Source organism: Aquarana catesbeiana, linkage group LG04 (genome assembly GCF_042186555.1).
Source record: "Aquarana catesbeiana isolate 2022-GZ linkage group LG04, ASM4218655v1, whole genome shotgun sequence".
NCBI lineage: Eukaryota > Metazoa > Chordata > Amphibia > Anura > Ranidae > Aquarana > Aquarana catesbeiana.
Window position 1 is genome coordinate 237,516,796 of NC_133327.1, and position 18,129 is coordinate 237,534,924.

The 18,129-nt window shown below is 40.8% G+C and overlaps 1 long non-coding RNA gene across 4 annotated transcripts in view; it reads left to right on the top strand.

Annotated features, from left to right (window-relative positions):
* Positions 1–18,129, top strand: part of LOC141139794 (uncharacterized) — a 1,361,894-nt gene that overhangs the window by 488,981 nt on the left and 854,784 nt on the right. The gene's annotated exons all lie outside the window — the stretch shown is intronic.

Sequence of the window (18,129 nt, forward strand, 5' to 3'; positions counted from 1 at the left end):
ACCTAGGGGCAAGATCTGACTTGGACACCTTTCCCCCCCGAAAATCCTCTGGGTTACTGGGTCTTGAAGATGGATCACTGGCCAGAGCTTGCACAGTATGCAATTGAGCTACTGGCCTGTCCTGCATCCAGCGTTCTTTCGGAACGCACATTCAGTGCTGCTGGAGGCTTTGTAACCGATCACAGGGTGCATCTGTCTACCGACTCAGTCGATCGACTGACCTTCATAAAAATGAATCAGTCTTGGATCACCACCAGCTACCAAGCACCTGATGCTGATGTAACCGAATAATTTTTTTTTAAATGTCAGATCCCTTCAAAGACTGCCTATGCTGATGCTGAGTAATTATCCTCTTCCTCCTCAATGATCAGGCTGGTAGCTTGTAAGAACATTTTTGGTTCTGGGCGCCGCCACTAGTGCCTAAGGCCCAATTTTTAAGCCCCTGTTTAACAAGGGCACGTAATTACAATTTTTGATGCAATTTTTTGCAGCAGGGCTAGTTCCTGCGCTCCAACTAGAGTATCTGTGAGGGGTTGCAGTGTTGTAGCACCAGTACCAGTGACTAAGGCCCAATTTTTCAGCCCCTGTTTAACAGGGGCATGTAATTACAATTTTTGATGCAATACTTTGCAGCAGGGCTCTTTCCTGCGTTCCAGCTAGAGTATCTGTGAGGGGTTGCAGTGTTGTGGCACCAGCACCAGTGCCTAAGGCCCAATTTTTCACCCCCTGTTTAACAGGGGCATGTAATTACAATTTTTGATGCAATTCTTTTGCAGCAGGGCTCCTTCCTGCATTCCAACTAGAGTATCTGTGAGGGGTTGCAGTGTTGTGGCACCAGCACCAGTGCCTAAGGCCCAATTTTTCAGCCCCTGTTCAACAGGGACATGTAATTAGAATTCTTGATCTAATATTTCACAGCAGGGACCGTTTCTGTGCCCACCAAGATTAACTGTGAGGACTTACAGTGTTGTGCCACCAGCACCACCACCACCAAAGGCCCATTTTTTCTGGCCCTGTTCAACAGTGGCATGTAATTACAATTCTTGATCTAATATTTCACAGCAGGGCCCTGTGAGGGCTTACAGTGTTGAGGCCACAACAACACCTAAGGCCCAAATTTCTTCTGAGTATATAGGGCAGGCCCCTACTTTCAAACATCCAACTTACAAACGACTCCTACTTGCAAAGGGAAGGAGACAACAGGAAGTGAGATTAAATCTACCCCATAGGAAGGGAGATTCTCTCCTGTAAGAGTTAATATGGGAAAAACGTTTCTCCTTTCCACTGATGCTGTATCACCAATCCTTGTTTCACTAAAAAACCCAAATTTTCAAAAAACATTTGTCATTGGGACAAAACGTGAGGTAAAAGCTTAAAAACAGATTTTTTGGCTGGAGCTACACTTTAAAAATGTACCAGTTCAAAATTACAAACAGATTCTACTTAACAACAAACCTACAGTCCCTGTCTTGTTTGCACCACCTGTATACTGCTGTTCAGAGTATATAGGGCCTGGGGGCCCCATGCCTTTCCTTTTTTTAATTTGGGTGCGGGGTTCCCCTTAATATCCACACAGGACCCAAAGGGCCTGGTAATGGACTGGAGGGTACCCATGCCGTTTGTCTCACTGATTTTCATCCATATTGCCAGGGCCCGACATTACATTAAAGCCGCAAGCAGTTTTAAATGACTTTTTTTCCTTTAAAAATTTCATTTTTTGCAGGGACTGTTCTAAGCACGGGAAAAACGTGCCACTTTACAGGCATACTATAGACACCCCCCAGGTACGATATTTAAAGGAATATTTCACTTTTTTCTTTTACTTTAAGCATCATTAAAATCACTGCTCCCGAAAAAACGTCCGTTTTTAAAAGTTTTTTTTTTGCATTGATACATGTCCCCTGGGGCAGGACCCGGGTCCCCAAACCCTTTTTAGGACAATACTATGAAAATTAGCCTTTAAAATGAGTACTTTTGATTTCAAATGTTTGAGTCCCATAGACATCAATGGGGTTCTAACAATCGTGCGAATTTTCGGTCCGTTCGCAGGTTCTGGTGCGAACCGAACCGGCGGGGTGTTCGGCTCATCCCTAATTGCATGTAATATTCTAATTTTCTGAGATTGTGGATTTGGGGTTTTCATGAGCTGTAAGTCATAATCATCACAATTATGACAAATCACAGCTCGAACGATCTTGCTTTGCATGTAATGAGTCTATCTCATATATTAGTTTCACCTATTAAGTTGAACCTTTTAAGTTGCACAATATTCTAATTTTTCGAGTATCACCTGTATATTTGCAAAGTTGGGAGGCTGACTTCTGAGTCAGAATATGTGTTTGGGTAAAATGTTCTGTTCTGAGACCCTCGGGTCCACTTGGGTCCCAGGGATAGAAGGAATTAAAAGTGTTTAAGTTTTGTTGAAATCCTGTTGAAATACTGGATTTGAAAGAAAAAAATGTTTTGTTTACTATATTAAATCTATATAAAAATGCTGAGAAACATTTTTATTTCTGCATGCTTTACTTATGTTTGAGTTAATGAGGAATATTTTTTTTAATACCTCCAATGGTTAAGGCCTGAATTAATCAGGTAGATTGTGTGATTATTCATGTTGGATGAGGAGTATCTGCCCCAGCCCGCATTCACCCCTAGCCCCATGCACATGAAGAAACGCCCACCCCATTCATTACTTGCCCTATAACCTATCCGGATGAAAAGATGACTACAGCTTTTACATGAAAATCTTTGTTGTTCATCTTTGTTGCTCAAATGCCATGGGAGGTGCTGAGATGAGTAAAGGTGGACTCCTGCTGGAAAATGTTCCTGGGAATGAGACTTTGAGGGTTAGCCAAATGACGCACGCCCAAGGTCTACGAAATTCCAGTGAGCGTCACAAAAGTGATCTAGATACGCCAGCCCGAAGGCCCAATGCATCAGTTCGTCTGTCCGTGAATATCAAGTTGTATCCCTACAAAAAGGGCAGGGTTTTTGGGGGAGGATCTTTGGTTCGATTCTGTGCTCATCAATGTTTTACAAACGTTTTGGGAAAAGTTTAGAAGAATGAGAATTATAAGGTGGACATTTCCTTTTCCTTCCTTTTTATGAATTTAATGGACATTCAGAAGCCAGTCAGAGAATTTTTTTTGGCTTTTCTTTGGGACCATTTTTTATTTGGCCTAAAGGCTGTCATGCCCCTCTCACTTGCTTTTATGGACCGTCACACCCCTTCCCCCTTTGTATTTCATGGACAATTGCTATGCAGCTGACATTATGTGTTTATTGTTCTCTATTTTTACAGGGGCCTAGCCAGGGCTCCATGTCTGAATAGACACACAGAGCAGTAGCTTAACTCGGGTTGCTGTGGGGGGACTCGGCAGGAGTGAGGGGCCAGGAGAGCTGGTGAGTAGGGATGAGCTTTGAGTTCAAGTCAAACTCATGTTCGACTCGAACATCGGCTGTTGGCCAGTTCGCCGCACAGCGAACAATTTGGGGTGTTCGCTGCAAATTCGAAAGCCGCGGAACACCCTTTAAAAACCTATAGGAGAAATCAAAAGTGCTAATTTTAAAGGCTTATATGCATGGTATTGTCATAAAAAGTGTTTGGGGACCTGGGCCCTGCCCCAGGGCACTCGTATCAATGCAAAAAAAAGTTTTAAAAACGGCCGTTTTTTTCGCAAGCAGTGATTTTAATAATGCTTAAAGTGAAACAATGAAAGTGTAATATTCCTTTAAATTTCATACCTGGGGTGTGTCTATAGTATGCCTGTAAAGGGGCCCACGTTTCCCGTGTTTAGAACAGTCTGACAGCAAAATGACATTTCAAAGGAAAAAAAGTAATTTAAAACTCGCGGCTATAATGAATTGTCGGTCCAACAATACACTTAGAAGTTCATTGATAAAAACAGCATGGGATTTCCCCACAGGGGAATCCCGAACCAGAATAAAATAAATGCGTGGGGGTCCCCCTAAATTCCATACCAGGCCCTTCAGGTCTGGATATTAAGGGGAACCCCGTGCCAAAATAAATTAAAAAAATGGCGTGGGGGTCCCCTAAATTCCATACCAGGCCCTTCAGGTCTGGTATGGATATTAAGGGGAACCCACGCCAAAATTTTTTTAAAAAATGGCATGGGGGTCCCCCTCAAAATTCATACCAGACCCTGCAGGTCTGGTATGGATTTTAAGGGGAACCCCATGCCAAAATAAAAAAAATGGTGTGGGGTCCCCCCAAAAATCCATACCAGACCCTTATCCGAGCATGCAACCTGGCAGGCCACAGGAAAAGAGGGGGGATGAGAGAGTGGCCCCTCCCTCCTGAACCATACCAGGCCACATGTCCTCAACATTGGGAGGGTGCTTTGAGGTAGCCCCCCAAAGCACCTTGTCCCCATGTTGATGGAGAGAAGGGCCTCATCCCCACAACCCTTGCCCGGTGGTTGTGGGAGTCTGCGGAAGGGGGGCTTATCGGAATCTGGAAGCCCCCTTTAACAAGGGGACCCCCAAATCCCAGCCCCCTGTGTGAATTGGTAATGGGGTACAAATGTACCGCTACCATTTAAAAAAAAGTGTCAAAAAGGTTAAAAAACACAAGAGATGGTCCTTAAGTCCTTTATTTAAAGTCCTTTATTAATTTCTTTTTCTTTCCGCTTCTTTTTCCATCTTCTTTCTTCTGGTGTTCTTTTGGTGTTCTTCTTCTTCCTCCATCTTCTTCTCCATCTTCTTCTTCCTCCGCTCTTCTTGTCCCGCATCTTCCTCCAGGCTTCTCCTCCGCTCCGTCCACACGATCCGCCTCAGTGGGAGTCTTCAGTCCTGTGACACTTTGCTTCTTCTGAAACTACTTATATAGTGGAGGGTGGGGCCACCCAGTGACCCCGCCCTCCTCAGATGCACGGGGCATTCACTGGACTTCCCTGTGGCTTTCCCCATGTTGTCAGAGGGGGGTGGGGTCACAACACGGGGAAAGCCACAGGAAAGTCCCTTGAATTCCCCATGCGTCGGAGGAAGGCGTAGTCACTGGGTGGCCCCGCCCTCCAATATATAAGAAGTGTCAGAAGAAGCGAAGCGTCACACGGCTGAAGACTCCCACTGAGGCAGATCATGCGGACGGAATAGAGAAGAAGCCTGAAGGAAGATGCGGGACGAGAAGAGGGGAAGGAGAAGAAGATGAAGAAGAAGATGGAGGAAGAAGAACACCGAAAGAACACCAGAAGAAAGAAGATGGAAAAAGAAGCGGAAAGAAAAATAAATTAATAAAGGACTTTAAATAAAGGACTAAAGGACCATCTCTTGTGTTTTTTAACCTTTTTGACACTTTTTTTTATTTTTATCAATTAACTTTTATGTGTATTGTCGGGCCGATAATTCATTACAGCCGTGAGTAGTTTTAAATCACTGTTTTCCCTTTGAAATGTCATTTTGCGGTCAGACTGTTCTAAACACGGGAAACATGCGCCCATTTACAGGCATACTATAGACACCCCCCAGGTACGAAATTTAAAGGAATATTACACTTTTATTGTTTCACTTTAAGCATTATTAAAATCACTGCTCCCGAAAAAACGTCCGTTTTTAAAACTTCTTTTTGCATTGATACATGTCCCCTGGGGCAGGACCCAGGTCCCCAAACACTTTTTATGAGAATAACTTGCATATAAGCCTTTAAAATTAGCACTTTTGATTATTCATGTTTGTGTCCCATAGACTTTAACGGTGTTCACGTGTTTGAACAAATTTTTTGCCTGTTCGCATGTTCTGATGCGAACCGAATCGGGAGGGGTGTTCGGCTCATCCCTACTGGTGAGGGACCCGAAAAGAAGAGGTTTAAAGAATGAGACTTTAGTATCACTTTAAGCTCTGGAAGGTTTTACCCCCTTCATGAACAGGCCATTTTTTGCTATTCAGCACTGCGCTACTTTACCTGGCAGTTGCATGGTTATACAACACTCTAAACAAATAAAATCTATATAATTTTTTAACACAAATAGACCTTTCTTTTGGTGGTATTTGATCACTACAGGGTTTTTTATTTTTTCATTTTATAAAAGAAAAAAGAACTAAAAAAAAAAAAACAGATATTTTCTATTTTCTGTTATAAAACATATAAAGAAAAATAAAAAAATAAAATTTCTTCATAAATTTAGGCCAAAATATATTCTGCTACTGCTATGTACTGTGGCGGGTTGTCAAGTGGTTAAAATAGAACTATAGGCAAAACTTTTTTCGTTTTGAATAGAGTAAAGGATTATAATCCCTGTCAGTTTATTGTTTTATTTTTTTTGATATTCATGTCCTATTGGGTAGAGTTCCCTTCTTTTCTTGTCTCCTAGCCAAAACAGGAAGTGAGAGGAAATGCTTACAAATTAAGTCACTATTGGAAAATGCCTCCCCTATTACTGTTCTTAGGGCAACCCAAAATTTGTGATTTTCTTTTACTTTCCATGATAATGGAAAACAGGACAAATATAGGCGGTGAATCTCCCTAACAGGGACACAGACAGCAATAAAAAATGGATAGGTGTTCTAATCCACCTCCACTCCAAAACTAAAAAGAAAAAAAGTTTTGCCTTTAGTTATACTTTGATACAGATACACTGTAAATTAATGATATTCCTGATGTGCTTGTGTTAAGCTATAAAACAGTTTGTGTATCTGTGGAGCATGTTAGATTCCAGGCCTAGACTGTAATCATGGCCTTAACTTCTGCCCAAGTTGTCAGTGACGTACAGGTTACCTTTAACAATACTATTGCTAACCCCTTTTCCAGCCTTCCTAACCTAAACTACACTAACCCCCCTCAACTTTCAACGCTTGTTTTTTTACCACTGCAGTGCCACTGTGGCCCCCAAATTAAAATGTTCCAGAACAAAGTTCTACAAGTAAAAATGTTTTATTTACCTATGCCAACAGTAATTTCCTTCCTTTTTTAGCCTTCTCTCATCAGCTTGTTGGAATGCTGTGATTCTAGGAAGAAAAACAGTTAGTGTAGAAGTTTTATTCAGGAAATGATTTGACAGTGCTAAATTTGTTTCTATGTTTTCTGAATCTTATCTTGGTAGCCATGATACCATTTCAGAATTACTACTACTTCCATTAGGTTTTTGTCTGTTACATCTTATTTTTTTATATTAATGTATAGGGCTTAAAAGGTCTTATCTAAATAAAGAAGGGCACTTGTAGAGATGATTTGATTGAATAAAGGGAAAAGCTGTATAGGCCTTTTAAGGTAAATGATGTATTGGTGGAAGGCTGTTATTATACACAATTAATGTTCTCAGAAGGAAGAAATTGATTATGGACAGTGATGGACCCTAAGGAGCAAATAGATCCTAAAGCTCTATGCTATGATGAGTGAAACATGCCAATTATAACATCTACATTTTAACTGTTGCGAGTCCCTGCACCTTTAAAATCTACTCTTCAGAAGGAAAAAACACTGAGATAATTACCACAATTTTCCATTTATCCCACTCCTCCTTTTACTGTACTACTGGTGCATTCTGCTTTGAAATAATACACTTGAGCCATGACATTTACTTCATGCTAAGTTTTAAGAAAATAAAAGTGATTTGTTTTCCATAGGTTGTTTAGTATTATTATAGCCCTGGTAAGCCATGAGCTTACCTATTATTCAATCTTTCAGACATTATTACTAAGGATGAGCCAAACACCCCATAGTTCGGTTCGCACCAGAACATCCGAACAGGCAAAAGATTCAAAGGACACAAGAACACAGTTAAAGTCTATGGGACACGAACATGAAAAATCAAAAGTGATCATTTTAAAGGCTTATATGTAAGTTATCGTCATAAAAAGTGTTTGGGGACCTGGGTCCTGCCCCAGGGGACATGTATCAATGCAAAATTTTGTTTTTTTTAAACATTTTTTCGGGAGCAGTGATTTTTTTAATGTTTAAAGTGAAACAATAAAAATGAAATATTCCTTTAAATAGCATGCCTGGGGGGGGTGTCTATAGGACGCCTGTAAAGTGGCGCATTGTTCCTGTGTTTAGAACCGTACCACAGCAAAATTACATTTCTAAAGGAAAAATTGTCATCTAAAACTGATCGTGGCTGTAATGAATTGTTGGGTCTCAGCAATATAGATAAAACTCATTAAAAAAAAGGCATGGGTTCCCCCCAGTCCATTACCAGGCCCTTTGAGTCTGGTATGAATCTGAGTCTGCTTTGAGTCTGGTATGAATATTAAGGGGAACCCTGCACCAAAATTTTTTAAAAAAATTGCGTGGGGTCCCCCCAAAATCCATACCAGGCCCTTCAGTTCTGATATGGAAATTAAGGGGAACACTGCGCCAAATGAAAAAAAAATGGCATAGGGGCCCCCCAAAATCCATACCAGACCTGTATGGATTTTAAGGGGAACCCTGCACCAAAATTAAAAAGAAAATGGCGTAGGGGTCCCCCCAAAATTCATACCAGACCCTTATCCAAGCACGCAACCTGGCAGGCCACAGGAAAAGAGAGGGGGATGAGAGGGCGTATCGGAATCTGGAAGCCGCCTTTAACAAGGAGACCCCCAGATCCTGCCCCCCCATGTGAATTGGTAACAGGGTACATTGTACTCCTACCATTTCACAAAAAAGTGTCAAAAATGGTAAACACCTGTTCGCCGAACAGCCAAAGTTTGGCCCGAACTTATGCTCAGGCCAAACCATTCGCCCATCCCTAATTATTACATGACACACAGATCCTGTCTTTCTCTCTTTAATAACTGACTTTCTGGCATTTACAGCATGCTTTTTGCAAATTAGTAATAGAATTTCAGATAAATGTCAGTTGTTTCTGTTTTTTTCCTCCAAATTTGAATAAAAACATAGACAAGGAAAACCTGTGAAAATTGTTATTTCAGGTGAAAAGAGGGGCAATAATACCATTTAAATAAATGGAAATAAAACAAAATTAAAGTTTTAGAATAAACCTTTTTCTTTGAACTTTGAGGTCAAATAGTGTGTTATCTCATTTTGGAGATTGTTATCCATTGATGCTCAGTATCTTCAGAGCATGTTATAGTGCTATGGCAAAGATGCATGTGCTGTGTCCACCCAGGTGCTAAATGCCAGCAAAGCGACCTGTAGCTGGTCAAGTAGCCAAAAACTGGATCTTAACCATGGGAATGCAGTGTGTATGCACAGAGTCCACCATTAGTGCTAATAGGCAGTAAATAGTTACCTTTTCTAGTCACTGCCTGGCCTAGACTACAAGTGTTTGCTGCAGGGGAAGGTTTTGGTGGTCATTGTATTTCATCTCTTCAGCATTGTCTACATATCATGTATTTTTTTATTTGCAATTCATTTTCTAAGTTACAGTATACTGTAGTAAAAATAGAAAAAGGTTAACTCTTGCAGTTAGTCTCCCTCCACACTGTAAGGGTTAAATGCTTGTTTTATCTAGGGATAGCAGAAAAAGAAATACCTTATTTCTTGCTTCAGCAGGCTTTCTCCCTGACTCACAACCAATCCACAAAGCCGCTTCTCTTTGTCAAGCTACTGGCCCCAGCCTACACTGGTATCCTGTACAGTGTAGGACCAATCGTCCTGCATTGTACAGTACATGAGGACATAAAGAGCCCTGTCCCATTCCCAAAATGTTGCAGAGTGGGTGAGAGTGCTGGTTGCCAGGGGAATGAAGAATAAGGTATTTCTGCATATTCCTCACCCCTAGATAAAACAAGCTTTCAATATGGATGGGGGCCCACTGCAAGGGTTAATTTTTGTTTACCTTGGAGTTCTTTTTTATGATTCTCTATTAGTCTCCTAGAATGTTGATGGAAACATGATGTGTGCTATATATATAGTGTGTGTATGTATGTGTATATATATATATATATATATATATATATATATATATATATATATATATACTATATTATCAAAGGTATTGGGATGCCTGCCTCTACACACACCTGAACTTTAATGGCATCCCAGTCTAAGTCCATAGGCAGCTCTTATAGCTGCAATTCCTTTGCCGCTAAAAGAGCTTCAACTCTTCTTGGAAGGCTGTCCACAATGTTTAGGAGTGTGTCTATGGCAGGGGTGGACAACCTGGGGCCCTCAAGCTGCAAGTCCCATCATGCCTCTGGGAGTAATTGTAACTGCCAGCCTTGCAATGCCTCATGGGAAATGTAGTTCCACAACAGCTGGAGGGCCCCAGGTTGCCTACCCCTGGACTGTGAGAATGTTTGACCATTCTTCCAGAAGAGCATTTGTGAGGTCAGGCACTGAAGTTGGACGAGAAGGCCTGGCTTGCAGCTCAATTCATCCCAAAGGTGTTCTATTGGGTTGAGGTCAGGACTCTGTGCAGGCCAGTCAAGTTCCTGCACCCCAAACTCACTCATCCATGTCTTTCTGGACTTTACTTTGAGCATTGGTGCACAGTCATGTTGGAACAGGAAGAGGACATCTCCAAACTGTTCCCACAAAGTTGGGAGCATGAAATTGTGCAAAATGTCTTGGTATGCTAAAGCCTTAGAAATTCCCTTCACTGGAACTAAGGGGCCAAACCCAACCCCTGAAAAAAAATCCCACACCATAATCCCCCCATCACCAAATGATTTGGACCAGTGCACAAAGCAAGGCCCATAAAGACATGGATGAGTGAGTTTGAGGTGGAGGATAGAACACCTTTGGGATGAATTAGAGCGGAGACTGCTAGCCAGGCCTTCTAATCCAACATCAGTGCAACCTCACAAATGCACTTCTGGAAGAATGGTCAAACATTACCATAGACACACTCCTAAACCTTGTGGACAGCCTTGCCAGAAGAGTTGAAGATATTATAGCTGCAAATGGTGGGCCAACTCCAATATTGAACCCTTACAGACCAAGACTGGAATGCCATTAAAGTTCATGTGCGTGTAAAGACAGATGTCCCAATACTTTTGACAATATAGTGTATTTTTTTTCCTGAAAGTGAGTGGAAAAAAAAGGCAGCAAGTGAACATATTGTCCCTGAAGTTGATGTGTTGAAAGCAGAAAAAATGGTCAAGTGTATAGATTTGTAGTGGTCAGGACCAAAAGAGATCCAAGGAAGGAAACCAAGTGAACCAATGGCAGGGTCAGGGTGGCCAAGGCTCACTGATGCACATGGGGAGCAAAGGCTAGTAGTTCAATTTAATAGAAGAGCTACCATAGCTCAAATTGATGAAAAAGTTAAAGCTGGTTCAAATAGAAAGGTGTCAAAACACATTGTTCATCGCAGTTTGTTGCTTATAGAGCTGTGCAGCCGCATACCTGTCAGGGTGCCCTTACTGATCTGTGTCCACAGCCAAAATTGCCTCCAAAAAGCATGTGAGCATCCAAGCTGGACAACGGAGCAATGGAAGAAGGCAGTCTGGTCTGATGAATTCAAGAATGGTTTGAGGAACACAACAAAATGTTTGAGGTGTTGACTTTGCCTCCAAATTCTGAAGATCTCAATCCAATCAAGAATCCATGGGATGTGCTGGACAAACAAGTCCAATTTATGGAGGCCCCACCTCTTAACTTACAGGACTTAAAGGATCTGCTACTGATGGCCAGATACCACAGCATACCGTACCTTTTAAATGTCTAGGCAGATTCCATGTCTCATATATATTTATATATTTTTTTTCTAATGAACAGATCAACCATAAAGAGAAGTAGAGAAGGTTTCATTTTTGGCCAGCAGTAATGAGTCTTCTGAATACTTTCATCATCCCTTGCAATGACTTTTCTCTGTAGTAGATATACTAAATTTAGCCATAATCATCCAGAAATGTAATTAATAAAATAGTGTAACGCTACCCAAACAAGTTGTTTGGGTAGCGCTACACTATTTTATTAATTTACGTTGTTTCCTGGTGGTGTGGAATCACTTTTTCTGTGTTGCTTGCAACCCTCATTAGATAGGTGATTGACTGCGTGGATAGTTTTTTGTTTAATTATCATTCAGAGATGGCCAGAAGTGAGAGTATAAACTAAGTTTGCTGTCCTATGCATTGATACGAGTGCCTCTATGGCAATCACATTGCCATGGCCTGGAATTCCTCTATAAATATATCTTGAAGTGTATTGAATGAGGACATATGAAGCCTTGGTGAATTCTGTTCCTTTTTCCACTGCAAAGATGCCAAAAGCTGAACTCTGGGCACAAAAACGTTTATTTAAAAATGTCTCTCTATAGCCACAAAGGAAATAAATCCACATTGCATGCCCCAATCGCTTACGCCAACCAAGATATTACCTTGTAAAAGTAGTGGTAACATATTCATGGGCTGCCCAGTCCACCTGCACAATGAGAGACTGGTCTTTATTACAGGAGATTCCTGCACAGAGGCAAAGTTTCACATTTGGATTTGCTTTGTTTAGATATTATTTGCTTATCCTAAACTTCAGATTTAAACTTACTTACGCTTTTTTATTTAATATGGTGTTATGGGACTATATTGTAGATCAGCAGTGTAGTGTAGTATCTTACCTTGCCTACATTTAAGTGGTTGTAAACCTCAGACTTTAAATATGAACAAAGCATATCCCTCTATAGTGTTTACTTGTCTCAATTAAATACACTCAGTGTCATTTCTTTCTGTTGCTTTGTTTCTCTGCTATCTCCACAAACCACTTCTGACAAGTTTTACTCACACCAAGAGAAAAATGGTGACAGGAGAGGGACTGCCAGCAGATTGACAGCCTCAGCTCTGTTCCTGTGTGCTGTGTGGAGGGGGGTCTTCCCTCCAATCAGCTCTCTGAGCTATCCTCAATGAGTTCTGCAGAATGTACTTTTCGGTCTCCGGCCCCTTTTTTCTGATAGCTCAGACAAGCTTTATAAATTCTTGCCTTTGAATAGACATAGAGGAGAGAAGGCTGCAGATAAACAGGTACAACTTATGTAGGAGGATTTGTTTCACCTGTGTAAGGCCAGTCACATCACTGGGTATATATGAAAGGGTTTGCAACCACTTTAACCTCCTTAGCGGTTTTCCCGAGTGTGGCTCGGGGTGAATTTTCAGTACCAAAAGCGGTAACCTCGAGCCACACTAGGGATCGCATCGCAGGATCCAGCAAAGTTACTTACCTTGTTCCCAGGATCCTGAGATGTCCCCCCCGCTGTGTGTGCGAGCCGTGTCTCCGCTCGATTCATCATAGTGCCAAGCTCCGTTCCCTGCGAGTGTTGCGATGATACAGCGATAATAAATTAGAATCACTTGCAGAATTGAGCGATAGTGATTTGTGGGGACAGCGACAATTCTGCAACTGAGCAAATTTCAGTGCGAATGGTGTGGCTTGCGCATGCGCAGTGGGTGCCCGGCTATGAAGCCACAGCCGGGCGCCCACAGTTACAATGCTGGCGCCGCAGAGAGAAGGGGGAGATGAGCGAGGATTCATTCCCCCACATTGCTGGACCCTGGGACAGGTAAGTGTCCGATTATTAAAAGTCAGCAGCTGCAGTATTTGTAGCTGCTGACTTTTAATTTTTTTTTTAAGCAGAACTCCGCTTTAAGTCAAGATTCTAAGTATGTCCCATGCATGATTTGAATGGCTCAGCTGTTAAAAATTATGTATATAGATAAACAAAATAAATCTGTGCTAACTGATAACCAAAATTAAAATGTTTAAAAAAATAAAAACTAAAAATTATACAGAAGACATACACAATTATTGTCAAAATACAAAACAACAAAAAATGTGTGTGTGTGTGTGTGTGTGTGTGTGTGTATGTTCTGATTCCCCTTTAAATATATACATGATCCAACAAAAGTGTAATTGATAACCAAAATACATTGTCTCACTAAACATATAATGGTGAACAAATCAGTGAATAAAAATGCATCCATATAATGAAAATGCATCCATATAAAAGATTGTACAATCGCAAACATATATATTCATATACAGTAAATAAAAAAACTTCATAATAGAAGCAAAGTCCTGGTGGTCATTCCTATGCTCCAACACCATACACAGCCTCATACCAGAGATATCAGACCTCTAACATAAAGGTCATAAACTCATGAGGACTGGGAGGGGGAGTGGAGAGAAGCAAGGTGGGGTACAGGGGGGCAGCAGGGCAGAGCACAGGGGGTCAGCATGGCAATGTATAGGGATTAAAAGGGCAGCGTATAGGAGGTCAACAGGGAGGGGGTAGGAGGGCATATTACATGGGTAATGGGAAGCATGACACATTACAAGGGGGGCACAATAGGGTATATTACTTGGGGGGCTCAGCAGGGTACATTATATGGAGGGCTCAACAGGACACGTTACCTTATCTGTGTAGTACAGCAGGACACATTACAAGGGGGGGCACAATAGGGTATGTTATGTGGGGGGTTCAGCAGCGTACATTAAATGGAGGGCTCAACAGGACACATTACCGGGGGGGTACAGCAGGACACATTACATTGGGGGCAGCAGGGCACATTACATGGGGCAGAGCAGAGTACATTTCAATGCTGTTTTACATTTGGCCATTTTTTTTCCTTCCTCTGGACCAAAACTGCAGTTGTAAGAGGTGAAAGATGATGAATATGTATCTCTTTTTATATTTTTACTGTAACCATATGTTTAAAGCATAGATTGTTTGTTTTTAAAGCCCAAATCAATGCTTTAAAAATCTCCATAATGGGGTTACAGCAAAAAAAAAAATATATATATATATTTTTTGGCAGAGCTGGTAAAGTTTTTTTTTTTTGCTGCCTAAATGTCCTTTAAGAAGATATTACATTTTTCCTGTGAAGCTGACACCTTCTTAAACAGAAGTTCCGATCTTTGGCTGGAGTTTAGATTTATTGTTGCTGTCAACTGTGTGATTCATTTTATTAGTAATCGTACTTTTACCAATTAAAGTACTTGTGGATATTTTTGATAGATTCCTATTAGTTTAATTTAGCCTAGTCAGCTTTATATACTGGAATCTAACTATGTGTGGAACACTTAATTCTATTATACTTCAATTGCACAGTATATTCCCATGGTTTTTGCGTTTGACAAAACAGAAAAATGTCACTCTTTAACCATCTGTGATCAATTTTCAGTAAATCCACATTAAAACTTCAAATTTCTGTATCACTCTGTTTAATAACCAGTTCACAATCCCCATACAGCCCTCTGCTAACTGTAGCATTATTAAAATAGCCAATCGCTTAATAGAAATATTAAATGGATCATTCTTACCGCACAGCTGCATCCCACGTCCTCCTCACAGATGCGATCTGATTCCCTGATTTTTTTAAAATGTATTTCCATATTTGCAGTAAAATTCAGATAACACCTACTTTATATTTGATACATAGGGAATAATTTACTAAAAGCAAATAGGCTGTTCACTTGTCAAGGGAAGTTGCACACTACAAGAAGCCTTCTCCAGAGCTTAGTGGATGTGGTGTAATTTCATTTTGGAGTGAAAAAACGCATTTTTGCTTGAACATGATTGAATGATGGAAGACAGCAAAGCTTCACCTCCTTCAATAAGCTCTGGGGATAATCCCCTTGCAAATTGTGACTTCCCTTGTAAAGTGAACAGTCTATTTGTCTTTAGTAAATCAACTACATGCCATCATTCACTTAGCATAACTCAAAACAATATAAAAACTGCTCCTTACATTTTATTTGCCCTTTTTTGAAAACTCCAAAAGTGAGATTTTCCTCTCTTTTGGAGAAAGGGCTGGGGAGTTAATGTGGTTGTAAACCTGAGTGATGGAATTTGAGCAAAGCACATACTGTATATCTACAGTGTTTACTTATCTCTCTCCAAAGTTCTAAGTGTTGTTTCTCTCTGGTGCTTCATCCTTCTGTTCTCAGCATGAGTCACTTCTGAGAAGTTTTCCCGACACATGAGATAAATTTGTGTCAGGAAGGAGGTGGGTGAGAGCTCAGAACGGAGCTTGTTAATTCACAACACAGTTCTTCTGCTGTGTGGAGGGGGGTGTGTTCCTTTCCTCCAATCAGCTCTTACACGCAGTAACTCTCCGTCCTCTTCTTTGCTGACAGATCAGGAAAAATAACACAATCTGCACTTTTGAAAGGGAATAGGGAAGGGAGGATTTGTTTCATCTCCGTCGATCACCTGAAGCTGTTCACTGGGTATATGTGAGGATTTACAACCACTTTAATGTTTATCATAATTATCCAGTCTGTACTATGATGGCAGACCCCATTGTCTGTTCCAAGCTAGATTTCAATACCCTGGGGTTGATTTACCAAAACAGGAGAGTGCAAAATCTGGTGTAGTTCTCCATAGAAACCAATGTGCTTTGAGTTTTTTTTTATATGACGTTGCCCCAGTGTCACCGATCTCGCATGGAGATCATGGGCGCACCATGTCCCTGGGACATGGCGCGACCCTGATCTTGGTAAAGAGCCGATGGCATGGCTCTTTACCCATGTGATCAGCTGTGTCCAATCACAGCCGATCACATGTAAACAGGGATGTGCCGTTTATCGGCTCTCTTTGCCTCACACTGACAGAGTGTGAGGAGAGGTGAGCAGATCAACGGCATCTCCTCTCAAGGGAGACCTGTACAGATAATCAGGGCACTGATCATCAGTGCCCTGATGATCAGAGCAGCTCAAGCAGTGCCCAGCAGTGATGCCAGTCTGTGCCCATCTGTGACACCTGTCTGTGCCCATTTGGACAGCAGCATTGTCAGTCCTTTGGGATAAAGGTTTTACATAAAGAAATGAAAGCTGATCATTGTGAGCATTATAAGCATCCTTGCCAGTGGTAGATGGTTTGTCTCAACCTTCTAACTTCTACACCTGCAGCAGAGCTTAATCTGTTGAAAAACAACAGTCTTACAGGAATGATCGCCAGGTCAAAATAAAGAAAAGAAAGCCAAAAAAAGAAAAATAATGCTGCCACTACATCCAAGAAGTTACATATTGCCCAGCATCAGTTTAATAGAGCCTGTGGAGATAAAGATGTTTTTGGTAAAACCCCAAAGCAAAAATTGAATATACTGAAACTTGCCAGTCCTTAGATGTGTGGGTGAATTTGTTTTGCTTTTCAAGCTTTTTCCCCCCTTTTTTTTCACCTTGTAATCCCGTGAATAACATACTACATATCCTAATGACATTGCTCACTCACCCATCTGTATTAGGACAATAGAAACAAGATAGGACCATACAACCCTTCCTTTTTCTAGTGTCCATAACACAAAGGTGTGTAGTTCTGTAGTCCCCAGAGTTAACAATGAGAACAATGTATAAAAACATGTTTTAATTATGGTTTGCCAAACAGAAAAAAGGGACCAAATAAGAAAAGTTTATTGTTCATTTTCAGATACACTTTAAATGTGAACACTTTTTTAGACTTTCAAAAGGAGAAAAGCAAAGTCTTGCTTTATTGAATATGCAACATGGAGCACCAGAAATTATCTTAACTCTGCAGCTAGGCAGCTGAGTAAACTAAGACTATACCATATTATATTAAGCACATTTACAAAGGCCAAAATTGTACCTGCTAGACACAGGAGTATCTCAATTTAAACAAAGGAAGTACTCTACAAAAGAATAAATCAAGTTAAACTTTAATGTCACTGCTTGTTTTGAAATGGTACTGGGCTACTCTGGACTGTCATGTTTGTTTCCTGGATGTTTAGAGTCTTCTTTCTTGGAATTGATAAGATTTGAGTATCTCGCCTTATATTGCTCTTTTTTCCTTTTTGTTTATGTATTCTGTATGCAATGCAAACGTGATCTGTTCTGCTGGATTGAATAATAATAAAACTCTTTGTAAAAGAAATTGTACTGTCATCCTTCTCCTTCTCCTCTGCTACCTGATGAATCACTCAAGTGGGAAAGGTATGTGCATATTAGGAACCTTGGGACTAAATACTATTGGAGGTAGCCAGAGAGGGGAGACCGCCATTCATCCAAAAAAGGGAAAAGGAATTGGGAACATGGGTGAGTGATGTGCAATTAAAAAATATGATAAAATTAGTCTTTTGTTCGGCCATAGACAGAAATACTATAGAAATGAACTATAAATATATATCTAGATGGTATTTAATCCCGGATATAGCTTATAAGTTCCAATTAGAAAAATCTCCCAATTGTTGGTGGGGATGTGACTCAACTGGGAATATGGCACATATATTGTGGGATTGTCCTAAAATAAAAAACATTTGGAAGGAGGTGCTTGCCCTGATCAA